Raw genomic sequence first — 12,294 nt, forward strand, 5'->3', positions numbered from 1 at the left:
GCCGGCCGAAGATCGGCGAAAATTTCCGAACTTTACCGATTCCTTTAAAAGTTACATTTCCGCTGAAATAACTAATAATTTATTAACTTTTTTGACTTTTATCGTTAATATACGTTACAAACTATTTGTTAAGAACAATTTTAACTTGCTGTTGACAATAAATTTATTAATTTATTAGCTTTTTGTAAGTTATGAATACATTTCAATACAAATACGTTACTTGTTTAAGTAGTAGCTAATAATTTAATAATTATTTTTACATTTATCGTTAAAGTACGTTGCAAAATATTTGTTATTAACAATAAATTTGTTAATTTATTAAATTTTTGTAAGTTATGAATACATTATAACACAAATACGTTGTTTGTTTAAGTAGTAGCTAATAATTTATTAACTTTCTTGAATTTTATCGTTAATATAAGTTGCAAAATATTTATTATTAACAATAAATATAGTAATTTATTAACCTTTTGCTAATTATAAGTACATTTTCACGGAAATACGTTATATATACTAGTAATAGCCTATAATTTAGAATTTTTCCACTTGTATTATAAATTTACGTTATGAACAATTTATTATTAATAAGAAATTGGATTATTTATACATTTTTATGAACTATAACTGTAACTGAATGGCGTCATTGCCAAGAATTCCGACCACTTACCTCTCGCAGCCTTAAATGTCGTCAAATATTTAACTGAAACATCGAAAATTTACAAAATATAGGAAACATCGTAAACTTTGTGCGTAGCTTTTAGCTTGGTATCGTTTGCCAAAGATTTCTCTTTGGAAAACGATACCAATTACCAGGTCTCACCACGAGGAGCTGGCTACGCATGGGGACCCGGACATGCGCCCTAGTGGCGCAGCCTGCTGGCGCTATCCGTATCAAAGGTAGCCTAATCTAACTTGGAGCGAACTAAATTAAAGTGACTCTATTGACACTTTATTTTATTTCGTGTCTTACAAAGGGGACTTCGAGAGAAAGTCTTTCCTCAGGCTGGATGTTCAAGAAAGGTAGCAGGAGCGCAAATACGCGAGAAGGTTTGATAATTTACCGATGATAAATGATAAACGTAGCGACAACGATTAGAGCCATCTATGACTTTAGGCTGAAAGTTCAAGAAAGGTAACATGAGCGCAGATGCGCGAGGAGGTTTGATAATTTACCGATGATAAATGATAAACGTAGCGACAACGATTAGAGCCATCTGTGATTTTAGACTGGAAATTCAAGGAAGGTAACAGGAGCGCAGATGCGCGAGAAGGTTTGATAATTTACCGATGATAAATGATAAACGCAGTGACAACGATAAGAGCCATCTCTGATTTTAGGCTGGAAGTTCAAGAAAAGTAACAGGAGCGCGTATGTGCGAGGAGGTTTGATAATTTACCGATGTTAAATGATAAATGTAGCGACAACGATTAGAGCTATCTATGTTTTTAGACTGGAAGTTCGCGGAAGGTAACAGGCGCGCAAATACGTGAGAAGATTTGATAATTTACCGATGATAAATGATAAATGCTTTTAGGCTGGAAGTTCAAGAAAAGTAACAGGAGCGCGTATGTGCGAGGAGGTTTGATAATTTACCGATGATAAATGATAAATGTAGCGACAACGATTAGAACCATCTATGATTTTATCCTGGAAGCTCAAAAGAGGTAATAAAAGCACAGATGTCCGAGGAGGTTTGATAATTTACCGATGATAAATGATAAACCAAGTGACAAAAATTAGAGCCATCTATGACTTTAGACTGGAAATTGAAGAAAGGTAAGAGGAGTGCAAATGAGCAAGGAGGTAGTCAAATACCTCGACGTGTAATAAACGAGGGCAGAAGATGAGTAGAAAATAACAGAGGAGCTTGCACAGTGAAGAATTAACAAATTACTTAAATTTTACAATTAGTTAGTGAATTTTTGTAACTGGATACCAAAGACGAACCCTCAAAGAAATTTCAAAAAGAATTAAAGATAAATTTCTACATCTAATATAGCTTAATTTATCTTAATCTATGTATTACTTCATCAGATACTACCCACTGTTTATTTTTAAAGTTCAATAGGAATTTTGAAAATTTAGAAGAGAAAGTACATAGCCTATTCTTTGTGCGTAGCTCTTAGCTTGATATCGTTACCCAAAAATTGTTCTTTGGGAAACGATACCAATTACCAGGTCTCACCACGTGGAGGTGGCTACGCAACGAGACCCGACATGCGCCCTAATGGCGCAACCTACTGGTGCTATCCGTATCAAAAGTAGCCTAATCTAACTTGGAGCGAATTAAGTTAAACTCTACTGACTCTACTGACACTTTACAAAATATCGTGTGTTACAAAAGGGGTTTCGGTTCGGTATACTACAACTCTATTTTCGCAACATTAAAATATTTAAATAGAGATATAACTAGGGAATGAAATATAAAAGACGCGAGCAAGTGAAAAATCGCGACGCGCCCGAACGAGATCGCGATTATTCGAAAGACCGACTAGCCTACGAGACGTACTCTCGTGTACAAGACAACTTCATGCCTCGGCACCCTTCCGATCGGGCCTAGTTCAAGTTCAGTCACTGCCATACTCGTCAAGACTTACACGTGGACCAAGGTTAGTCCCCGAACCAGTGAAACTTCCAGAGTCGATGCGAGGGTCCAGCGGGGCCTTGCAAGCCAGACAGACACTTCGTGTCCCTGCCCCAAGGGGTAGAACTTAATCATCCCAAGTGGTCTGACCGTAGACACTATGCCCGTCCAGCTGCAGGCCCATGCCCCAGTCGCGTACGACCAGGGTGCTGGACCCCCGCATCGAGTCCAGAGGAAACAGAGACCCGAGGGCCACCCTGGAACTCGATGCTTGACGAGGTTGACAGTGGCTGGAAATGAGTGTCGGAGACGAGTCGTGAGGATGACTTATGAGACGCGAAGTTGTCGAGTACAGGGGAGAAGTCTAGGAGTCTATCTTATGACTACTTAAAAATAAACTCACGCATCGTCCATCGATATGTCCCAAATGAAGCCTTGAGAAACCTAAAAGCTAAAACAGAATATATTATTGTTAATACGAATCTGAAAGAAAATGGATTAGTACGAGGAAAGAAAACGGAAACCATGAAGGTTAATAACCAAATGAAACGAGCAACCCAACGGTGTGATATAAAGAAACGATCGTGGAAGCGCTCGAGTATTGTACGAAATACTCGAACGCTCTAACGAAAACAAAAGGATTGGAAGACGTAAAATATGTGAGAGGAAAGTTAACTAAAACCTGCAAGAAAAATTAATTAATACCTGAAAACAAAACAAAAATTAAAATCTGAAAGAAAATAAATTAAACCTGAAAATAAAAATTATTAACAATCCAACGATGAGATATAAACAACTCAACGATGAGACATAAAGAAACCAACGATGAGACAAAGAAACCAACGACGAAACATTCGAATATTGTACGAAATATTCGAATGTTCAAACATAAATAAATATAAACGAAAGATAACATCTGAAATAAAAAAAAATAATTAAAACCTACAAAAATAAAAAATTATTAGTAAATTGTTTAATGGGGTGGGATGAGGCTGGGGTAGCCATCCCCAACCTCACTTCGGACCCCCATCCCTCGCGCACTACGAAATTTAGATGTTACACTTCCGAAGTCGAACCGACAAATGAGTTATGCTGCGTCGCGTCGCCCTTTATATACCCTCCGATCAACCAAGCTCCCCACCCCGATTGAAAATTTTCGAACTTTGCCGATTTTATTAATTATTAATTTTCCGCTCTCATAATCAATAATTTATTAATTTTTTCACATGTACCATAAATATACGTTACGAACAATTGGTTATTAACGATATTAATTTGTTATTAACAATCAGTGTAATAATTTATAAACTTTTGGCAAATTCCAAGTCCATTTTAACACAAGTAAATCATCATTTCAAGTATTAGCCAATAATTTATTGATTTTTTTTTCACTTTCATTATAAATTTACGTTGTGGACAATTTGTTATTAACAATCAGTGTAATAATTTATAAACTTTTTATAAATTATAGGTACATTTTAACATAAACTTGTTATACGTTCAAGTAATTTATTAATTTTGTCACTTTTATTATAAATTTACATTGTGGCCAATTTGTTATTAACAATATGAATTTGTTATTAATAATAAATTTGATAATTTATACACTTTGTATAAATTACTTTTGTATACGTATTTCCACAGGGTAGATTTCCATGATACGTATACGTATATCAAAATATTTTTATTTTCTCTGTATTTTTGGATTAAACGAAGTATTATACGAAAAGTTAGTAGATTCAGTCTCAATGAACTTCCTAGCCTTCTTACTTTTTACAGAATACTTCATTTTATCCCAAAATCCTGCCATCTCAGAAAAACTCATACTTTTCGGAAACCGAGCGTTGTAGAGCAATTTCGATCACGTATTCCAATTCATTAAAGTAAACTCTACAATCGTCACCTAATGGATACTTCAGACCAACGAAAGAGTACAATTTTACTAGGCAGATCAGCGAAAAGATAAAAATTTGCTAGACACAACCAGCGAAGAAATACAAATTTACTAGACAGATCACCGAGAAAATAAAAATTTAGTAGACAAATCAGCGGGAAAATAAAAATTCACTAAACAGATCAGCGAGAGAATAAAAAGTTACTAGGCAGATCAGCGTAAAAATAAAAATTTACTAGTCAGATCAGCGAAAAAACTAGGCAGTGTAATCAACCAGGAACAAGATCCCGTAAAAGCCACCCATAGGAGATTCGCTATTCCCAATAAACGGTCGTCAACCCCATTCGCAAAATACGCTCACCGAAACAGAAGCAAACGCCCGATCCGCAGCATTGCAAAGACAATAAGCCGGTTGCACGGAAACGCGGCACGGGTTTGCGGAAAACGGGAACCGGAATGGCGGGAACGATCCGAGAAAATTGACCTGTTACGTCGGGAGCGTGCGTGGCTTCGCGGGAAACGATTCAGAATCGTTTCCCAAGAAACTCTAAATCACGGTTAATTTCTGCGCCGCGTCTCCGCGCCGCTTCCACTCGGGCGTTGCGTCAACTGGATGAACCGGAAGACGCGTAATCGCGCGGTCGCGATATCACGTGGCGCCGAACAACGATTTCCCTCCGTCTCTGTCACTCCGTCTACGCGCTCTCTCGGTACACGATTAATTTTATCTCGGTCCCGATGATGATTTTACGAGGAAGTTGATATCCGGCCGTGGCCGTTGCTATGTGTGTCACTCGTTTCTGAATGAATGCACGTTCGCCGTGAATGAACGGCAGCCAGCGTTATTACGCTGCACGTGAATAGCCGTTCCTCGAGCTTCCGTTCGACACGGCGAACGTCCCTCGGCACGTGACACGTTTGCGCCGTGATATCACCGACCATCGAAGAACAAGCAAGTACGCAGTTCCTCGCCGCTGGGATTACGTATCCGCTCTTTCCAGCTATGTGTAAGTACTGTTTCCATCGCGAAAATAGACGGGAATCGCGTTTCGAGATCGACCACGATTGTAGTCACGTTGAAGACAATCCCTCATTCTCTCTGACTAGTCTTCGATCGATAGGTAGATAGATCGATAACGTGCTTTATAGTTATATTATTTTCAGAAGGGATTTTTCTTGATTTTTATTCAAGGAACAAAAGAGCAACAATGTCGATAAGTAGGAAACTGTATTGTTTTGACACAGTTTGTTCGCTTTTACCAATCGGTAGACTGCAAAACTTGTCAGTGCACAGTCCTTATCGCGAATAAATACGTGATTTACATAGATTAACACTACTCCATATCACTTTATTATACAAATCCCACAATTTTGGTTTTCATTTTCGTAGATTTCGCGTAAAGAAAATATTTGGTAATTATTCGCCAATATTTCGTAAATTTTTGTTGTCACAGCGCACTCGGATGACGAAATACCACTAGGGATTGTTAGAAGATAAAGGAGACGTCCATATTGCTCACTGGGCTCTCGCGAGTCGCCACCTGACGGCGTCATACGCAAGCGCACACGAGACCCGCCAAATTTAAATCGTGTAACACAATTTTTATAGTTCTTCCGCGATTTTGATAGTCTCTCCTATTTTATCGCTGGTTAAAGATTTCGAATGAGCTCGATACGACGTAAACGTTCCGAATCAAATCCAATTTTTATCCCATTGAAAATTAAAAACAGGAATAATAGAAATCTCATTGTTATAGGAAAATATTGTTCCTCGTCGTTATATTATATGATCCGAGGTAGAAATAACTAAGCGATATCGTGGGTTCGCGTTGCTGGTTTGCGAGACCATGACGAATATCGATACTCGCCTGTGGTAATGACATTCTTATCGCACACGAGAGCGTTAATAACGAGAGACGGGATAATACGATTGTTTTTGCCAGAACAACAGTTGTACACTCGCGCGGTTTCGCGGAAACAACCTTTGATTCACGAAGGTTGCGTAAGCTGGCGCCGGCTGCAATAAAAACGTATTAATGATTCAGCGCGGCAAAAATGACTCGCCGCGGTTTGTCCTCGCGCGTTTTCCTCTTTTTATCCAATTCATCGCGGCCAGTCCAGCGAACCGTACAAAGGAATAAATCTTAATAATTTTCCATACGATTTCCCCGCGTGTCACGAAAATTCGTGTGGTCGGGTCGCTTGTGCACTTTCGAATCCAAGCGTCGTGCAGCGACGTCGATAGATTCGTGCTCGTCCGCGTAATTACGCGAGCATTGCACGTGCACGCGTTTTTGAATCACCTTGTACAATGAGAACCGTCGCGAGCACTCGCGAGCTGCGAAATTTCATCGATGGCGTGTAATTACGCGAGTGTTATACGGATACGTATTTGTGAATCACCCGATATAGTACGAAATCCAACTATGTCGTCGTGGGATGTTACGAGATACAAAATTGCATCGGTGGCGTGTAATTACGCGATCATTACATAGGCACGTGTTTGTGAATCATCCTGTATACTCGCAAATTTAAGTATTACGCGAGATAAACCGCCGCAGGAAGTCGCGAGATACGAAATTGCGTTGACAACGTGCAATTATTCCATTATTACACGGACAGGAATTTATGAATCACCCTGTATACACTGAAATCCAAGCATTACGCGACGACAATCGTCGCGAGAAATCGCGAATACCGTAATTGTATCGATAGGGATACAATTACACAATTACTACACGGACACGAGTTTAGTTGAATCACCCTATATACACTTAAATCCAAGCATTACGCGACGACAATGATTGCGAGAAATCGCGATTACCGTAATTGTATCGATAGACACACAATTACACAATTATTACATAGACAGGAATTTATGAATCACCCTGTATACACTGAAATCCAAGCATTACGCGACGACAATCGTCGCGAGAAGTCGCGAGTAACATAATTGTATCGTTACCTACACAATCATTACACGGACACGAGTTTACTTGAATCACCCTGTACATTCTCACATCCAATTACCACGCGACGCAAATCATAGCGAAAAGTCGCGAATAACAAGATTCCATCGATAGCGTATAATTACACGATCATTTCACGGACACGGATTTACGAAGCACCCTGTATATACTCAAATCCAAGTACCACGCGACGCGAATCACAACCAAAAATCACGACTAACGAAATTTGATCGATAGCGTTTAATTACACGATTATTTCACGGACAGGAATTTCTGAATCACCCTGTATATACTCAAATCAAAGCACCACGCAACACAAATCATAGCGGGAAGTCGCGAATAACAGAATTCCATGGATAACGTATAATTATACGATCATTTCACGGACACGGATTTACGAATCACCCTGTATATACTCAAATCTAAGTACCACGCGATGCAAGTCGTAACGAGAAATCACGACTAACGAAATTTTGTCGATAACGTAGAATTACGCGATTATTTCACGTGCAGAAATTTCTGAATCATCCTGTACATTCTCAAATCCAAGTACTATGCGACGCAAATCGTAACGAGAAAACACGAATAACGAAATTTTATCGATATCGTATAATTACACGGTTGTTTCACGTACAGGAATTTCTGAATCACCCTGTATACTCTCAAATCTAAACACGACGCGACGACAATTGTCACGATAAACTGCCAGTAATGAAATTATACCTATAGCATGTAATTACACCATCATTACTCGGACACGAGTTTATTTGAATCACCCTGTAGATTATCAAATCCAAGTACCACACGCGACGCGAATCATAACGAGAAATCGCGACCCAACGCGTTAGAATCGACAGAGTAGAATTATCCGAGCATTACACAGACACTTACTCGTGAATCACCCTGTAGAGCGCACGATGCAACGCGGGCACGCGACGAGGTCGAGGCGCCGCGACGGCGAGATGCGGCCAAGCAACGAAATCGCGTCGATAGCGTTTCCCGCGCTCATCCGCATTGTTACTCGGGGCATTACGCTCCGCGGCCGCATACTGCCGCGCGAATGCTCTAGATCCTTCCCTCCGGACGTGTGGGTGGCCGCGTACGTACTTTCATACCAGGCCAGGTACGTACGGGCAACCTGTTGCCGCGCAATTTTTACCAAGGGTTCCGCCTCGTCTAGCGAAACTGACACCCGCCGTAAATCACCCTGCCCGCCACGGACATGCATCTTCGGATCCGCCGTTGGTCCATTTACCATGCAGACTTATGGAAAGATCGTACTCACCATTTTCCTGCCGCGCTCTGCGCGCTTATAAAATATGCATGAAGAATTCGTCGCCCCTGCCACGATTAATCCACCTCGCGTCCCGCGCCTCCAGTGCTTCACGTTCGATTGTGGAATCTGGAAGAAATTAAGAAAAACCATGGTTGAGCAATTAATTCTATTACGTATAATTACTACTTATTATTTACCTACGATACTGCTCACTATTGCTATTTGCCTAGCTAATTACGCTACTGTTGCTATTTACCTATCTACCTACGCTACCTACGCTACTGCTGCAGGAACCTGCGCAGGGGGATACCCCGTGGTTATTATTATTAATCCTTTCGCTACTACGGGTGACTCCAGTCACCGGCCACAAAAATTAAGCAAAAAATTAAGACAAGTGCTATAGTTCCTCTTATTATATTATATTAATCTCTTATCTTATATTAATCCTATTCGCAAAGAATTGCAAGCTTTATTGTGATGGTCAGTTTTTCCTTTTATTTTTTGACAGAGTTCGTGGCGACGACCACCTTAGCGAAAGGTTAAACGTTACCTGTAAAATTGTGCAATATTTTAGTGTTTTATAAGTAAGATGTTCAGTCCCTGAATTGAATGACTGATAAATAAAAATTTTTATCCGAAAAAAGATTACGAATCTTTGGAAGAAAGGAATTCGGCTGTCAAATTAAATGCCTTGATGTAAACGTCGAGTCAATTTTATTTTTATGAATGAGATTTCGAGATTCGTTGTGAATAACACCATTGTGGAATTCCATGGGAAATTTGAGCAGGGAATCCTCGTATTAGGTTAGGTTCGAAATTGAAATTGAAATTTACTGGAGAATTCAGACCCTGTCTCTTCGATATTCAGATAACTATTAATAAAAGAGGGAGAAAAATAATTCGGTGTTTGAAAAATAGGGCAAGATTCGAAAAATACTTGGAATATATTTTAAACTATACTTCTTATATTTTCCATTGAATGAGGACCCTTCGATGATGAACAGAATTGGGACTTTGCGGGTAGAATTGTCAAAGGGGTTGAAATAGTTTATTGTAGATACCTCATTTTTGCAATTTGCGAAAACTTAACTGCTGTCATCCAAATTGAGAAACTTCTCCGATGCAGCGTGCTACAAAACAGTCGATTATGCCACTAGAAAAATTAATAACGTGAATATGATCGAATGATCAAGAGCAGAAGATCGTTCCCTGTGATGACTAGTTACACAACTCCGTGAGGCCGGTGAAATTCATCAGGATGTCGGTGATAACTCGCTTAGGCCAAATAATAATGGTATTTAGCCCTCTAGGTAGAATTGTCAAAGGGGTTGAAATGGTTTATTGTAGATACCTCATTTTTGCAATTTGCATAAACCTAACTGCTGTCAATCAAATTGAGAAACTTCTCCGATGCAGAGTGCTACAAAATAGTCGATTATGCCACTAGGGAAATTAATAACGTAAATATGAGCGAATGATGAAGAGCAGAAGATCGTTCCCTGTGATGACTAGTTACACAACTCCGTGAGGCTGGTGAAATTCATCCGGATGTCGGTGATAACTCGCTTAGGCCAAATAATGGTATTTGGCCCTCTCCGTGCCAGGATCCTCCTTTAATTCACGGTAACGCGAGGAGCGAGGGGTTTCTTAGCCGTAAGCGAGATTTAAAGGGCTGAATAAGTACGAACGAATTAACACGGCCGGAGCCTTTTAATTATGGGCCCGGTCGCGCTCGTTCGCCACTCGCTGAATCTAATTTTCGAGCGAGACAGAGCTCGATACGGATTCCCACGGTTCGTCCTTCCAGTTCCTCATCCTCCGTGAGGAATGCAGACTCGGTGGATCCGACGTGATCATCGCGTTAACCGGTTGCTTCGTCGCTCATCTTTCGTCAGATTTTACCGTGGGACTGATCCCCGGTACGTTTTATTGGGTTATTTGACAGCTTGTTGAGCAACGAATTGTTTCGCGAAAGTGAATCGATAATATTGGAGTCCGTTTTATTGTTAAGTTATTGCAGTAGGAGGTTAGGATGTTGGACGAGGTAACTTGATTAAATTTAGAAAGAAAATTCGAATTCTTCTGTTAGGAACTTATCCTAGCTGGGGATCATGATGTTCGATAACGTAACGTGATTAAATTTCAGAGAAATATTCGAATTTTTGTTTTATTTATCTATTATAGGAGATTATATAGTTCGATAAAGTAATTGATTAAATTTACGGAGAAGATTCGAATTTTTTTCTTATTAATCTATTATGAGATTATGGTGTTCGATAACGTAATTCATTAAATTTACGGAGAAGATTCGAATTTTTTTTCTTATTAATCTATTATAGGAGATTATGTTTGATGGCATAACGTAACTAAATTTACAAAAAAAATTCGAATCTTTTTGTTATTAATTTATTATAGTAAGGGATTATGGTGTTCGATAACGTGATTGATTAAACTTACAAAGAAGATTCGAATTTTTTTCTTATTAATCTATTATAGGAGATTATGATGTTTGATAACGTGATGTGATTAAATTTAGAAAGAAGATTCGAATTCCTTTCTTATTAATTTATTATTGTAGTGCATTATGATGTTCGATAACATAACATGATTAAATTTGCAAAAGAAATTCGATTCTTTTTGTTATTAATTTATTATAGTAAGGAATTATAGTGTTCGATATCGTAATTGATTAAATTTGCGAAAAACATTCGAATTTTTTTCTCATTAATCTATTATAGGAGATTATGTTGTTTGCTAATATCTCATGATTAAATTTAGAAATAAGATTCGAATTTCCTTGTTATTAATTTATTATTACAGTGTATTATAATATTTTATAACGTAACTTGACTAAATTTACAAAAAAAAATTCGAATCTTTTTGTTATTAATTTACTATAATAAAGGATTATGATTTTCGTAAATTCAATAACGTATCGTGATTGAATTTACGAAAATAATTCGAAGTTACACAGTTTTGCATAAATTCGGAGGATTTATTGGCACCGTGTTAACACGGGATGAAGCGAATTTTACATAAAATCGAAACTGTGTTACACAGGCACAGCCGAAGGGTTAACTGACTGTGACCGAAAAGATTTTTGGAAAAAGAAATAATCGCATTTTTACTGACTACTCGTTATTATAAACGAATAAAATTTATAAAGGAATAAATTAATCCTTCGTACCACGATAACGAGTCTCTCTCGACACGAATTTCTATTAAATCGTACAAAAGGGAACCACACTTGTCAAACAAATAAGATTTTTAACATATTTCAACCCGTACGAAATACGAATAAATTTCATCGTGCTTACCACACAACGCGAAACGATAAATTCGTTGCTGCATCAATTCGCTAAAGCAGTAAATATATTTATTTATCTATTCATTTGCGGAATGAGCCTTTGAAGCATTGTGAAATAAATTCAGAATGGTTCAAAAGCACAAACGAAACAACAATAATAATAACTTATTGCAGTAAAAAATACATTGAAATCGTCCATAAATAAAAAGCATCCCTATAACACATGTGCAAGCATGCTTGTACACTTACATACAAGAAGACAG

This window comes from Eufriesea mexicana, unplaced genomic scaffold, assembly GCF_001483705.2.
Source record: "Eufriesea mexicana isolate 0111107269 unplaced genomic scaffold, ASM148370v2 scaffold1623, whole genome shotgun sequence".
Taxonomy (NCBI): domain Eukaryota; kingdom Metazoa; phylum Arthropoda; class Insecta; order Hymenoptera; family Apidae; genus Eufriesea; species Eufriesea mexicana.